Consider the following 12,976-nt stretch of genomic DNA (forward strand, 5'->3'; position numbering starts at 1 on the left):
CCATGCATACTTACTAGCTGTAGGGGAAGACCAAAGCATTGGGAGCCGCCTGGAAATTTGCAAAGTGTAAAAAAAGGCCAAAACACTGGATTGCCTATGTGCATTTACTATGTCATGTAGAAGCCCATAACACTGCAAACGCCCCAGTGTATTAACTTAGTGAAGGAGCAGGCCAAAGCACTTAGAACCCCATGTGTACTTAGTAGCTGAAGGAAAAGGTCAAAGCACTGGGAAATGCACCTGCGTTAATATGCCTGATAATATGCCTGATACACTGCACTACCCAAATCTGGTAAACCATTTGATAAAGGTCAGGGGAAGAATGCATCTGTTGGGCATTTTTCACCCGCTACTGCAGAATCTGTTTGCATTAAATAATCCCAGCATGTACATGGATCTCTGCACCCAACGCTCAGCACAATGAATAGCCACATATATCTTCATCTTTAGAAAAAGTCATCCATTTTAAAAGATTCTAGTTCATTGGGAAAAAATGTAATTTTTCATGCAGTTCCTTTGCCCGTGCATCAGGTGCCAGAGGATGGAGTGGAGGAGGAAGAGGGAGTGCACCTGCCATCACGTGAGGGAGAAGATATGACATCAGTTCAGCAACAAAGAGAGACATCCATGAATGAGGAAGAAGAGATGATTCTTGAGAATTCCCCACCTCTGATTCGCTTGGAAGAAGATGGCAGTGAAAAGCAAGACAAAGCATATGCCTGCTTCCCCGATTAAAGGCCTCTTCTTTGACGATACAAAGGGAGACCAGACAGGTATGATGCGAGCAGAGCATTTTGGATGCACCGGCACCATTTTAAATGGTTCCGGTGCATCCGACCCCTCCCATTTGCATTGAGCCCTATGGGGCTTAAATGGGAATGGGGAGTAAAGCATTCTGGCGCCTGGCATTGGGGAAATACAGGGTTGTAATGGCCCTGTATTTCCCCATTGCCAGGCGCCAGAAAATTCACAAGTTCGGTGGCAGATTGCCGGTTCTACCGGCAAGGCTACCCCCAAACTTGTAATGAAGTCTATTGGCTGCCTCAGGAAAGGTGTCCACTGGACTGCCCTTTAGTTCTCACAGCACTTAATCAATTCCCTTGGCTTAGATTTGGCAGTCTCAATCCTGGCGTTGAGTTTTTCTTCTTTGGCTTTTAGAAGAATATTCTAAAAGACCTTCACAGAGGTCTTATAAACACTAAGAGAGGCATTAGAGGGATGTTTGCGCCAATGACGTTCTGTTCTCTTTTTTACTGCCCTAGCAATGAGAATGTCTGAAGAAAGCCACAGTTTAGAAGAAAGAGATTTCTTTAGAAGTGGCTGTTTAAGGAGGGCCAGGAGTTCATATGACTGGTTAACAGCCCTCCCGAAGACTGACATAAAGTCATCAAGAGGTAGGTCATCATCCAGAGAGGGAAAAAGTGGAAGAGCAATAGAGGCAAAGGCCTCATGAGTAATCCCCTTGGATTTCCTGATAGGAACAATTTCTTTAATGGATAAGGGGGATTTAACCATCATTGAGGAGATGGAAGCTTCGAAAGCGAGACAGATGTTCTGACCATGGGCAGGTCTGGTCCTTGACATCAGTAACCTCCATATTCAGAGACATAATCCAGTCAAGAATATTGCCAACAACATCAGTAGATTCTTTGGTGTGTTGTTACGAACCAAGGCTTCCTAGGGTGTGTAGAAGGGACACTGCATCTCAGCATGAAGCATAAATCAAAATTGCCCACAACTAGTAAAGGTGAGCGTGGTTTGTAAATGCAGCCAAGAAAGGCCAAAAGTTGTTCCTCAAACAGAGGCGTAACCTCTGGTGGCCTATAAAGAATCAGAATGCTAAAGGTGGTAACAATTGAGTTTTAATTTAGCTAACATAGACTCACAGTGACCAAAGTGAGGTTTGTTAGAGATATACAACTTCAGGCTTTTACGAAATATCTGGGCAACTCCCTCTCCCCTTGTCCTGGTCCACATGTAGGATGTCATATCCCTGAGGGATTGCAAGTAGTGTGGAGTGAAAAGCAATGCTATGAAGTCAGGTCTCAGTTATGGCCATGATGTCAGGTAGACTCAAGTATAAAGTCAGCTACTTCTATAGCATGGCGGATTAAGGAGCGTGTATTAAGCAACACGCATTGAAGTGTGTTTGATTAAGAAAATGAGGGGATTCAGGGATGGAATGTCTGATAGCGCTTATACAAGACATCTCCCTACTCAGAGAGGAACTGGCGATTTCCTCACCCAGGTCACAGTTACTAAGGGGAGAGAGAACAGGAAAAAAAAGTATCTTGTAGCTCTGCTGCTCCAATAGGCATCAGTTGAGCTGATGGGGCAGGTTGAGGGATGGAATCCTCGACTAAGTCAGCAAGTCTTTCCCACCGATTCCTCTGGAGGCAGAGAGTAGGTTGCATCGTGTAGACATGGTGGTTCAAGTAGGGAGCCACAGAGCGAAGCATAGTGTGAGAGGCACAGTTAGGAGCAGCACACAGGACTACCAATCACCAACCGGCTTAGACGCGCCTGCGCTGACGTGCCTGGCTACGTCAACTAAAGGGCAGGAAAACTACACAAATTGTTGCAAATGTAGTTCTCTGCTCTTGGCGGTGAGTGGAAATGTAAGCAACTTTTATTGCGAACAGGAGGCAAGAGTCAGGTAAGGTAAACTAGTGAGGTCTGGTACACAGGTCTGGTAGTTAAGAAAAATAAAAAAGTAATACATCTAAAACTTAAATCACATAGGCTTCACTACAAACAATTTCACTAATTAAAAGATGGTAAATACACGGCAGAACTAAAAAGAAAGTAAAATTGTGTGCAGATGATATTATGTTAACGTTAGCAACTCCAGACACCACTCTGCCGGCACTGATGGAGGTCAGATTTCTCAAGCTACAATGTGAACTTGGATAAATCAGAAGCCATGCCTCTCAAATGGGAGCATGCACAGGAGCTGTATAGCGGAGTGGCAGCTTGACTTAAGTGCCTGGGGATATACCTACATGGGGATATCAGGGTGCTAATTAGGGACAATCTAGAGGGGGTGTGGGAAAGGATCCAATGGAATATCACTAGTTGGTCAGCCTTACATGCCTCTGTGTGGGGCAGGATACAGATGGTCAAAATGATGGTGATAGTGAAGCTGAACTATCTTTTTGGAATGCTGCCCTGAGGGTCCCACCCTATATTATGAGGAAAATAAAGTGCAGTATTGGGTCCGTAGTGTGAGGCAACCTGAGACCTAGGCTTAAAATGGCAAAACTGTATGCCTCAGGGTCAATGGGGGGCCGAGAGCTACAGTATGGAGCTGTATTATCAGGCGCATCAGCTCTCCCATGTGGATGTATTTTTTGGGACTCGCAGGATGGGAGCAATTTTGTGTCTGGAAAGTCAGGGACTGCGATGCTGTACGACACATCCCCTGGGAGGAGGAAGCACCCCATTATAGGAGCCAACTTGCTGGTGTGGGAAAGGGCTGCCAGAGACCCGCTGCTTAGGTTTATACACTATAAGATACTACAAAACTGGTACTGGGCACCCCATAAGATCATGAAGAAGGCTTTATGAGGACAGATGGCTGCTGGAGGTGCCAAACCCAGGGATATGACTTGCTTCATATTATATGGTCATGTCACCGGTTGATGAGCGACTGGGCCGGCATCCTCTACTGTGTGGAGGAGATATTGGGTAGGGCAATGCCATCAGAACCGTTAGTTTGTGCCTTGCATGACCTATCAACACTGGGCACATGCGTGGGCCTGGAGGAGAGATGGGTGAACACCACTCTATAAATTGGAAGCAAATAGTGTTGAGGATGTGTAAGACAGCGAATTGCCCAACGGCGGACATGTGGGACGCGGAGATGACTAAGGTGGCTTTGTATGAGCAAGTTATTTTTAGGATGTTAGGGAGGCAGAATTCAACTTGACTTGGGGACTTTTCCTGCAGCTTAAATAAGGAGGAGGGCTGGTGGGCATGGTCTAGGTGAGAATATCCCTGTACTGCAATAATGGTTAATGGTGAGGGGCCTGGCACCATTTTAGAAACTACGCGGGACATGGATGGAGCAGGAGGACTGGATAAGTTGGCTCTATTGATGACCTTAGCTGTGTCCTTGATTTTATTGTTTCATTTGTGCAGCGGTTTAAGCTGTCTTATTTGTTAAGATAGTTGCAAAGGGGTCTCCTTTAGATCCCTGTGTTACAGCAGCGATATTACTACTATTAGTACTATAGGGGGCCAAGCTCTCAGTCCTATGACCTGGTTTAGAGCCTCCATCTTGGCGAGGACACAGGGAATACATAGATTCAAACTTTAACAGGCTAGTTGCACCCTGTATCCTGTGATTGAGTCCCAGTAATTTGCAACAGGCGGCCCAGAATGATCTATTGGGAGGAAGAAGTCGCGTTTGGTGTAAGGTGACAGACTACATTAATCACCTCGAGCCTGGACCTACAGCAGAGTATTAGAGGGACTTTGGTTTGGGAACATATTAACTGTTCTCAGATTGTTAATATTGATTGTAACCATATGTAATGAAATGTTGTACTTGTTCTTTTGTATTGGTTTAAAATGTTTATAAAAATTAGAATTACAAAAAACAATATGCCTGACATTTTGCTCCACCCTAGTGACCTGAATCTACTGTTACTAAATCCACAGTCTAAAGTCATCATTTTAGGAGACTTTCATTTTGAATTTGCTGATATTTCTGAGTCCATGGCAACTGCTGTCAAGGCCACTCTAGCTGATCTTGGCTTTGGTCAGCATATTGAAACAACAACCCATATCAAGGGCAGAATACTGCACTGGGTGGCCACTTATAATATCACTATAAACAATATTGATATCACCCATTGTCCTTGGTCAGACTATTATTTCATTCATTTCAAACTCCTGCGTCTGTCACAGCCCAGTAAAAACAAAGGGGAGAAATGTAGGGCTAAATACAGAAACTTGCACAAGTTTATTGCCCACATCCATGGCACCGTATTTTGTGGCTACCTTGGATAACTTGCCCAATCATAACACTGCCAATGATCTAGCGGAAGCCTATCAAAATATGATGGTCAACACAGCCAATTGTTTGGCCACAGATAAATCTTGGCTAGTGAAGAAGCAAAATGCTAAAGTCTGTAATTCAGCTGACATTCAGAAATTGAAAACCACCAAAAACTGGGCATTCCACCAGTGGAAAATGACTTAGTCATCTGATGACTTAGCCACTTATGCCACTGCTGTGAAGGCCCATAAATCTGCCATTTGTGATGATAAAGAATCCTCCTTTGACAAAATAATTGGTAGTACAGCATCTAATTTCAAATAACTCTTTAGAATACTCGAAGAGCTGCAAGACACTCGCCCCATCTGCGGTCATTGAAGACACAAACTGGTGCATCTCCATACGGAATGCCATGATGAGCAAGGTCAGAAAAATCAAGGAGGACATACACAATACATCCCTATGTTTAAATTTAGGGCTGTCACAGATACTGAAATTTTGACGGTCCTACAGAAACTCAAACCTACAAATTGCAAGGGGGACATTTGCGATGCACTTATTGTTAATGACTGCACCTCCCAGCTGCTACCACTGATCACTAAATTTGTGGTCACCTCCTTTCAGGAAAATCTCGCTCCATCATCCATCAAGCAGGCATGGATATCCCCCTGCTTAAGAAACCCTCTGTTGACCCTATTGTTCTTGGTTATTATCCTCCTATTACCAACACACCCTTCCTGTTAAAAATGTTGGATAAGGTAGCTTACAGACCGATTCAGGACTTTCTGGGTCAGAAGCAATCAGGCTAATGTAGTGCTCACAGCATTGAGTCCTAATTGGTGGATCTCAAGGCGAACATCCTGCATGTCTTTGAAAAAGGTAGCACATCACTGTTAATGCTTTTGGATCTGTCCGCCACTTTTGATTTGGTGGACCACTCGTTATTACTTTCTAGAATGCTTAACTCAGCCTCCTTTTCTCCAGATGCAGTTGACTGGATTACATTATTTCTTTCAGACCGTAAAGCTAAAATCTTTCATGAGGATGACATGGTAGATGAATGCCTAGTGGGTTCCTGTGTTTCTCCAACACTCTTTAACATCTTTACGTTGCCACTTTCAAAAATGTTCGATGCAGAAGGTGTCCTTGTTAGGGAGAATTCTCAATTAGGGCTGATTTCCCTCACCTAGTGAGTCCCCCAGCAACTTTGCTGGACTTCTGGAGTTTTTTTTTGTTCCACCTGGTAAGAGTGAGAGCTTTCCCCCCACTTCTACCTGTGTTTTGCTATGTGTTTCCATCTGTTTTTGTGATTGTGGACTCTGAAGTACACCACTTCAGTAGCCCTCTTCTTTTTGTGTGTCACACAGCACCTTCAGTGCCGTGGCACAGGGTTGTCTTTGAGACTTCCCTCGACTCCATTTCTGAGGTGACTACTGTCCCCCAGAAAAAGGTAAAGTTACCATTAACTTTACTTAGTCAATCTACCACAGATCCAGTACATCCATCTTCTATGGAATACTGGAAAGGGTTAACTCGTATCCCTTTTTATCTGTACCTCCTAGAGCATTGTTTCGCTCTTTTAACATTTAGACTTGGCTGGTGGCAGTGGTATCTACCCTAACTTTTCTACTGCGATTATATTAGATAAACGTGGTACTGTTCTTGGCTATTCTATTAGCCTCGAACATAAACCCGCTTGACCAAATCGTCTTTCTTTTGGCTCCGGTTGGGTTTATTCACCATTTCTTTTTTGTTAAAGTCCATCTTGTGTTTTACTTTGCGCGGAAAACTAGGTTTGCCTTCTTTGTTCACTGTCTTTTGGCGGGCTTCTGCCCAGAATCCCTCGTCAAGGCGCCTGGGTGTCTAGGTGGGCTGAATGTGAGGGAGGGGTGTAGTCACCCCTGCACAGGGTATCCTAGGAAACCCAAGTCGCACTTTGTCATGATTGGCAGGGGTAGTTGTCCGGGCTGGACAACCCCCCTGCTGGGGGATTGACAGCCAGGCTGCGTGAATGGGGGTTTTTCGCATAAAAGGCAGGTCTCTTGGGCTAGAAGTCAGAGAGTCGCCACTGGAACTACAAGGAACCGAAGAGAAGCAGAGAGAACGACGGCTGCTGCAACTACCCTGTCCCGGTGAAGCCCTGCTGCAGTCCTGAGCCATCTGCCCTTCAACGACCCAGAGAAGATCCGATCCGGAGTCTTCTTCCCTTGAGCTTGGTGGGGATAACCAGCTCATCTTCTACAGCCAGAGGATCCTCTTCCGCGGTCTAAATCGCTGCACACTGCTGTAGTGGTCTGGATAGCCACCTGAAGAGCCTCTTCTGTTTTTAAGGAGCGCACCTTTTATTCCGTGTCGCTGCTGCCGGCCTCATCCCTGTGTGGTGCAGACCCCCTTCAGATGTCCTCTTTCTCGACGAAGCTCCAGGAATCGTGGGTCTGCGGGAAACCAAAAGGAACAACTGCAAGGGCACCAGCCGCACCATTGGAACAAGGTACTGTGTTCTGTTGAGGAAACTGGGTGAATCCCTTTTTCTTCATTTCCAAGGCTTGACCTTGTCTTCCCTCCTTCTTATAACTTTTGCTTCTGAACATTGACAATATCGAAGTACTTTTGGCTCAGTTGAATCATGAACTGTTAGACCGTGTGATCTTCGGCAACTGGCCCCGGTGTCTTCCGACCCTGGCTCCGGCCCTTTGACTTTTGAACTCCTGTCTCCGAGTGTTTCTTGATTCTGCCTACCTAACCAAAATAGTGCCTGTGATTTTTACCTCCAACTCCCTCTGGGTAGCTCAGGTGCTAAGTGTGTTTTTGCCCCGGTAGCATTTCATGTCACGGATACGTGTTTTTTTAGTAGACCAAACTGTCAAAAAGTGATCACAATCGTATACGCGGTAACGTGTGTTTGTGCCTAACACTGGTTCATTCAAACGCAGGGTACTTCCCTTGAGACTTACTGTACAAAGTGAATTGGTTACTTGTAGTATATTTAACGTGTGATTTTTATTGAAGTTTATTAGAAGTTTTGTGTTTATAACGAATGGTTGAAAAATAAATGTACTTATATTTTTCTACCTGAAACCTTAAGTCAGTGTTTGCTTGAGTCACAGTAATTGTGGTCCCTTTGTGTAATCTCTGCTACTGCTCATATACTCTTGAGATAAGCCTGGCTGCTCCGCCACTGCTACCACTATGACATAGTAGTACAGGCTTGTACCAAAGGTAAAACTTGTATCACCACCTGTAGTCTTAATTGTGTGTAGTGGTCCCTAAGGGCACTGCACGGGATTCTGCCTAACCGTCCTTTATGCTAACTACGCCAATGACGCTAGGGGTACAATACCATAGGTCCTGTCATAAATATTAAACCATCTCTTTACATGCAGTGGTTATGTATGAAATGGAGACCAATTGAATCTGCCATTAGCCTTTGTACACCTGTAATGTTCTAGGATAACATTTTGTAACCGGACAAAGGCAGTGGACTAGGTCGGAGGGGGAACGGCATGGTTATGCCAGCGGCTGGCAATAGTAGCTAGTCCACTCCTTCTAGGCCTTCCTCGTCTTCTTCCTCCACAACCAGATTCACTGTAAGCGGTTCACTGCCCACGGGCCCATCTGAGTTCTGAAGAGTAACAGTATTGGGAGCATGTGAGCGCAGAGTAATTCTTGAGCCAGTTGGAGGGTAAGTGCTAAAATTAATTGATAGCAGGCCTAAACTAGTGAACCATTGGTCAAGTTCATTTTAATGAAATCATCTTTTACTGATGGCATGTTAAGTCTCTCACATCAAGGATGTCACCTCTTATTATGGATCAACAATCCATAACATGACGTAACCAATGGATTGATTTTTTCACTAGTGCCTCTTTGTTTTCAAAGAGGCCCGCCTGCAGCCTTGGCACATTATGCATAAACACACTGTGGTTGGAAAAATATCTTGATCGAGCATATGGGAAGAGGGGCTTCAATTAGTTATTTCGCTGCCCAGAGGGTATTTCAGCAGCTCGGGATCTACAGAAAGATTTAACAGTGAATAACTGTCAATTGGCTCAACAATTGCCCCATTATTCACCAAATTAGTATTTGCCCTTGCCATCGTCGGGGGAGCTGGCTGTAGACATGTTTCAATAGATTTAGTGCTCAAACTGTGTCCTCCCACAGAAGATTTATTGATGTTGGTAATGTTCAATGCTTCCCTTCTTCATGAGGGTCTTGTACAACAGGCCTCATTAGCATTGAGTCCCTAATAGTGGCAATGTTGTTCTGAGCTGCCAGGACAGAAACTATTGGGCGAGATTGTTTTGCCACTTCTTCCATCAAATGGGGAACAACTTTTCTTAAGTTACTAAGTTCAGCCAGGACTACTTTCAGATCATCACCCGCATTGACAACTCCAACAGGGGGGTGACTCAATCGGATATCTTGGGGTGCAGTGACTGTAGGAATAGATGAAATGGTGACTGGAATAGGGAGGTCTGACTTCTTACTTCTCTAGGCGATTGAACTTTAGGGGTTTATATATTTTATTTTTTGATTTTACTGGATATGTATAAGGCCCCTATTCAGCAAATGGTGTTTCAAGTCGCCACAAGACAAAAAAAGTGTGTGGGGGCAGGGAAGAAAATGTTAAATAATGGTCCTAATAGGCCTTGTATCATTCGGATTGTGCATTAACAAGAAGTGCAAGCTAGAGATGAGTGGGAGGAGGGAAAGTGCCAGTCAGAGCAGAATACGATTATGCTAGGGTGGCAAGGGAAGTGCAGTGTGGAGTAGAGAGCATGCAAGTGCTTGGGGGGCAGGAGGGGAGGAAGAGGGCCCCAGGGACTAGGCAAGTTTTAAGGGGAGGCCAGGTGGGCAAGTGCCAGGGGATGCAGGGAGTGAATGAAGGTCCACATGCTAAGTGCGAGGATGGACTCTGGCAAGGAGGACCCAGTGCCCTGTAGGACTCAGAAGGAACCAGACAGCCTGTCAAATGCGGCAGATGGGGGCATTAGCAGGGAGGGTAGAGGGATGGAAGAAAATAAAAGGAGGGTCTTGAGGAGCTTTCAGAACTTAAGGAAATCTGACTCAAGCTTGAGAGGAGCAGGGAGGCTATTCCATAGGGAGGCTCCTGCAGAAGAGAGAGAGAGATCTACTCCCCACTCTCTGCTTAGAAAAGTGTCTGATCTGCAAAGTGTTTGAACTAGAAGACGAAGAGCTCTAGCAGGGAGGTATTTAGGGAGAGACAGTTGGATGTCCTTGAGGATTATGCAGAGGGTCATGAACTGGATGCTTGCAGCAGCCGGGAGCCAGTGGAGAGATTTTAGGGCAGGAGAAATGCAGTCCCTGGGCTTGAGAGCAAGGATACGTCTTGCAGTCCTATTCTGGATTAGTTGAAGGGTGGGGAGGAAGAATAAAGGCAGCTTGAGGATGAGGCTGTTGCAATAGTCCAGTCTAAAGTGGACCATAGCTCTGGAGACATTGAGCTTCTGGGGTAAGGTGAGGAAAGGGAGAATACCTCTGAGGAGTTACAGCTCCTCATTTCCTGCCACATCCAATGGCCCAAAGGGATTGCTCAGGGAGATATCTCATGCTATAATGACTTGGTTGCTTCCGAGTTTCAAATTGAAGCCATCAGTCAAATTTGTCACCAATTGCTTCTTGCCAGCCCCATTCACACCTGAATACGTACCCTCCCTGCTTATTATAGATACAGCTGGACCAGGCTCATATACAATGCATCAACATTATCCTGGGCAGTATCAACATCGCTATGTAGCACCTCATCTACTGGAGCGTGGTAACCCTGAGGTTTAGGGTCAATGTGGGTGGCAAATGGTTGGTTGTTTCCTGGTTGTGTGTGCCATTCAATGGCTCCTCTATCTGGGCATATAGCAGGCCCAGAAATCGGTATTACATATTTCCCCCACCCCCATTAGGATAATTCTCCACCCTGAAGGCCTCCAAAGAGTCGGGCATAAGCTTGCCTTTAGTGCAAATGTTGGTGCCCAGAAGGGTGCTTTTCTTTGTGGGCTCAGCAGCAGTAATTGCATCCAATTGGTTAAAGGAATTTGGACACGCAACACAGTTTGTAGTTGATCTCGCACCAACTGGATTGCTCAAGGTAACCTGTGGCCACATTTCAGAAGCAAGAGCAGATTTTGTATTTCACTTATCAGGACATTAACGTCCTTTATGGGATTTAAAAGTTTATAAAGTTTATGTTTCTCCCCCACCAGGGAGATTGTAGCTGCAGCCTTCAGTTTCACCATCCCCCACGTTACAAAAGTCCTCTGCTATGCAATGTCAGTATCTATATAGCTATGTAATGTTTTTGGCTGATGTTACAGCAAAAGCAGAGTCAAAACAGAGACTCGCGCTATTACTCAAAAAAAATGAGTACATGAAACTTGTTCCTTGACAACATGCTTCCGTGCACTGTGCACTTTAAACGTGACAAGCTTCCAGGCATCCACAGCTCCAAACAGTTCCAAACAGTTCACCAGGCGTGCCCAGAGGGCAGGAACATCATTTCACCAAAATGCCTGGGGTAGCGGACGTGACATCACATGACCCTTGACCTCTGATGTCATCACGGGAAGTGATGTCATTTGACCCCACCCGCAAGTGATATTGCGGGAAGCGATGGAACACAATCTTTCACCCATTGTCAAAACAGGAAGTGGCATCACATTGTATTGTTCCTAAGTACACTACAAAACATATGGTTACAATATCACTATAATGTGATATACATTTCATACAATAATGGATCGCCATATATATCATTAAGATCAGTGTGTATAGGCCCATATGACCAAATGTGAATGCAAGCAGACGTCCATGGCCAAATGATCATGTGTAATCATATAAAACTTACGCTTAAGCTCTTTATATTGAAAAAATATACATACAATATCACCCAACCTGTGCTGGTACTCATTTATTGACCTCAGAAGGATGAAACTCGGAGTTGAGGTGTTTAAGAACAGACTAAATCAGCGACTCACCCCCTGAAGTGTACCTGAAATAAACCTTTAATGAGTCTAGCAATTATTGTATAGAATTCCAGAAAGACACATTATTTGGTATTCCTATTCTTTCTTTTTTTCATCACTGCTGAAAGTGTTGTGGACACCCTGTTCTTTTTTATTTTTTTAAGAGGCCTGAACAAGAAAGCCAGCCACTCCAGAAGCAAAGAGCCACATGGTGCTCGCCACAACTCAGGAGTTTGCATTAAAAAATATATTTCATAAAAGATCCCTGGCGACCCTTAAATGACATCCCTGTCCGAGGACTGACTGATATAGGTCAGAGTTAAACTAACACAACCAGTTATTGCTCAAAGAACTCAAATATTATGAAAACATTGCAAGAAGGTTGAACACGCCAAAAGGTGGATGCTTTTAAGGTTGGACAAACTAGCTCAAAAAGCCTTTCTGCAGCGATCGAGTCTTTCCATGAGCTCCAAAATTAACGGGAGTTAACTCAACAATGATAATCCTTTAGATATCTGAACATTCCACCAAGAGCAAAGCATTAAGGGAAATATAACCAGAATATATAGTTTAATAAACCGAATGCGAAGCACTGGAAAAAAGGACATCTGTGAGTAGTATGACACTAGACATGTATAAAAACTGAAATAACCTAATGGAAGTCTATGTGCAGAGACATGCTTATGGTAGCCTTAGCTGCCAATTCCAGCGGTATCTAAGATACAGGTCTCTATGGGCTCTATGGCACGCCAGCCAAAATAGCCTAAGTAACCCAGATAAGGTAAATGTGCCTACGTGTCCAAATCACATTGTACCTTGGGGATACCTGCTTTTGAGCTGCGCAGAATTGAATAAATATTACATATTTTATAAAGAGGGGTTTATTGAAACTGGCAAGACCAAAGATTGTCATGATGGGAATGGTTATGGAATGAGAAGGGCATGTATTGCTATATTGATTGCAAAAATACTCTCTCTCTTGGATACAGTGTGGGTA

Source organism: Ambystoma mexicanum, chromosome 6q (assembly GCF_040938575.1).
Source record: "Ambystoma mexicanum isolate Mex_15411 chromosome 6q, UKY_AmexF1_1, whole genome shotgun sequence".
NCBI classification, from domain to species: Eukaryota; Metazoa; Chordata; class Amphibia; order Caudata; family Ambystomatidae; genus Ambystoma; species Ambystoma mexicanum.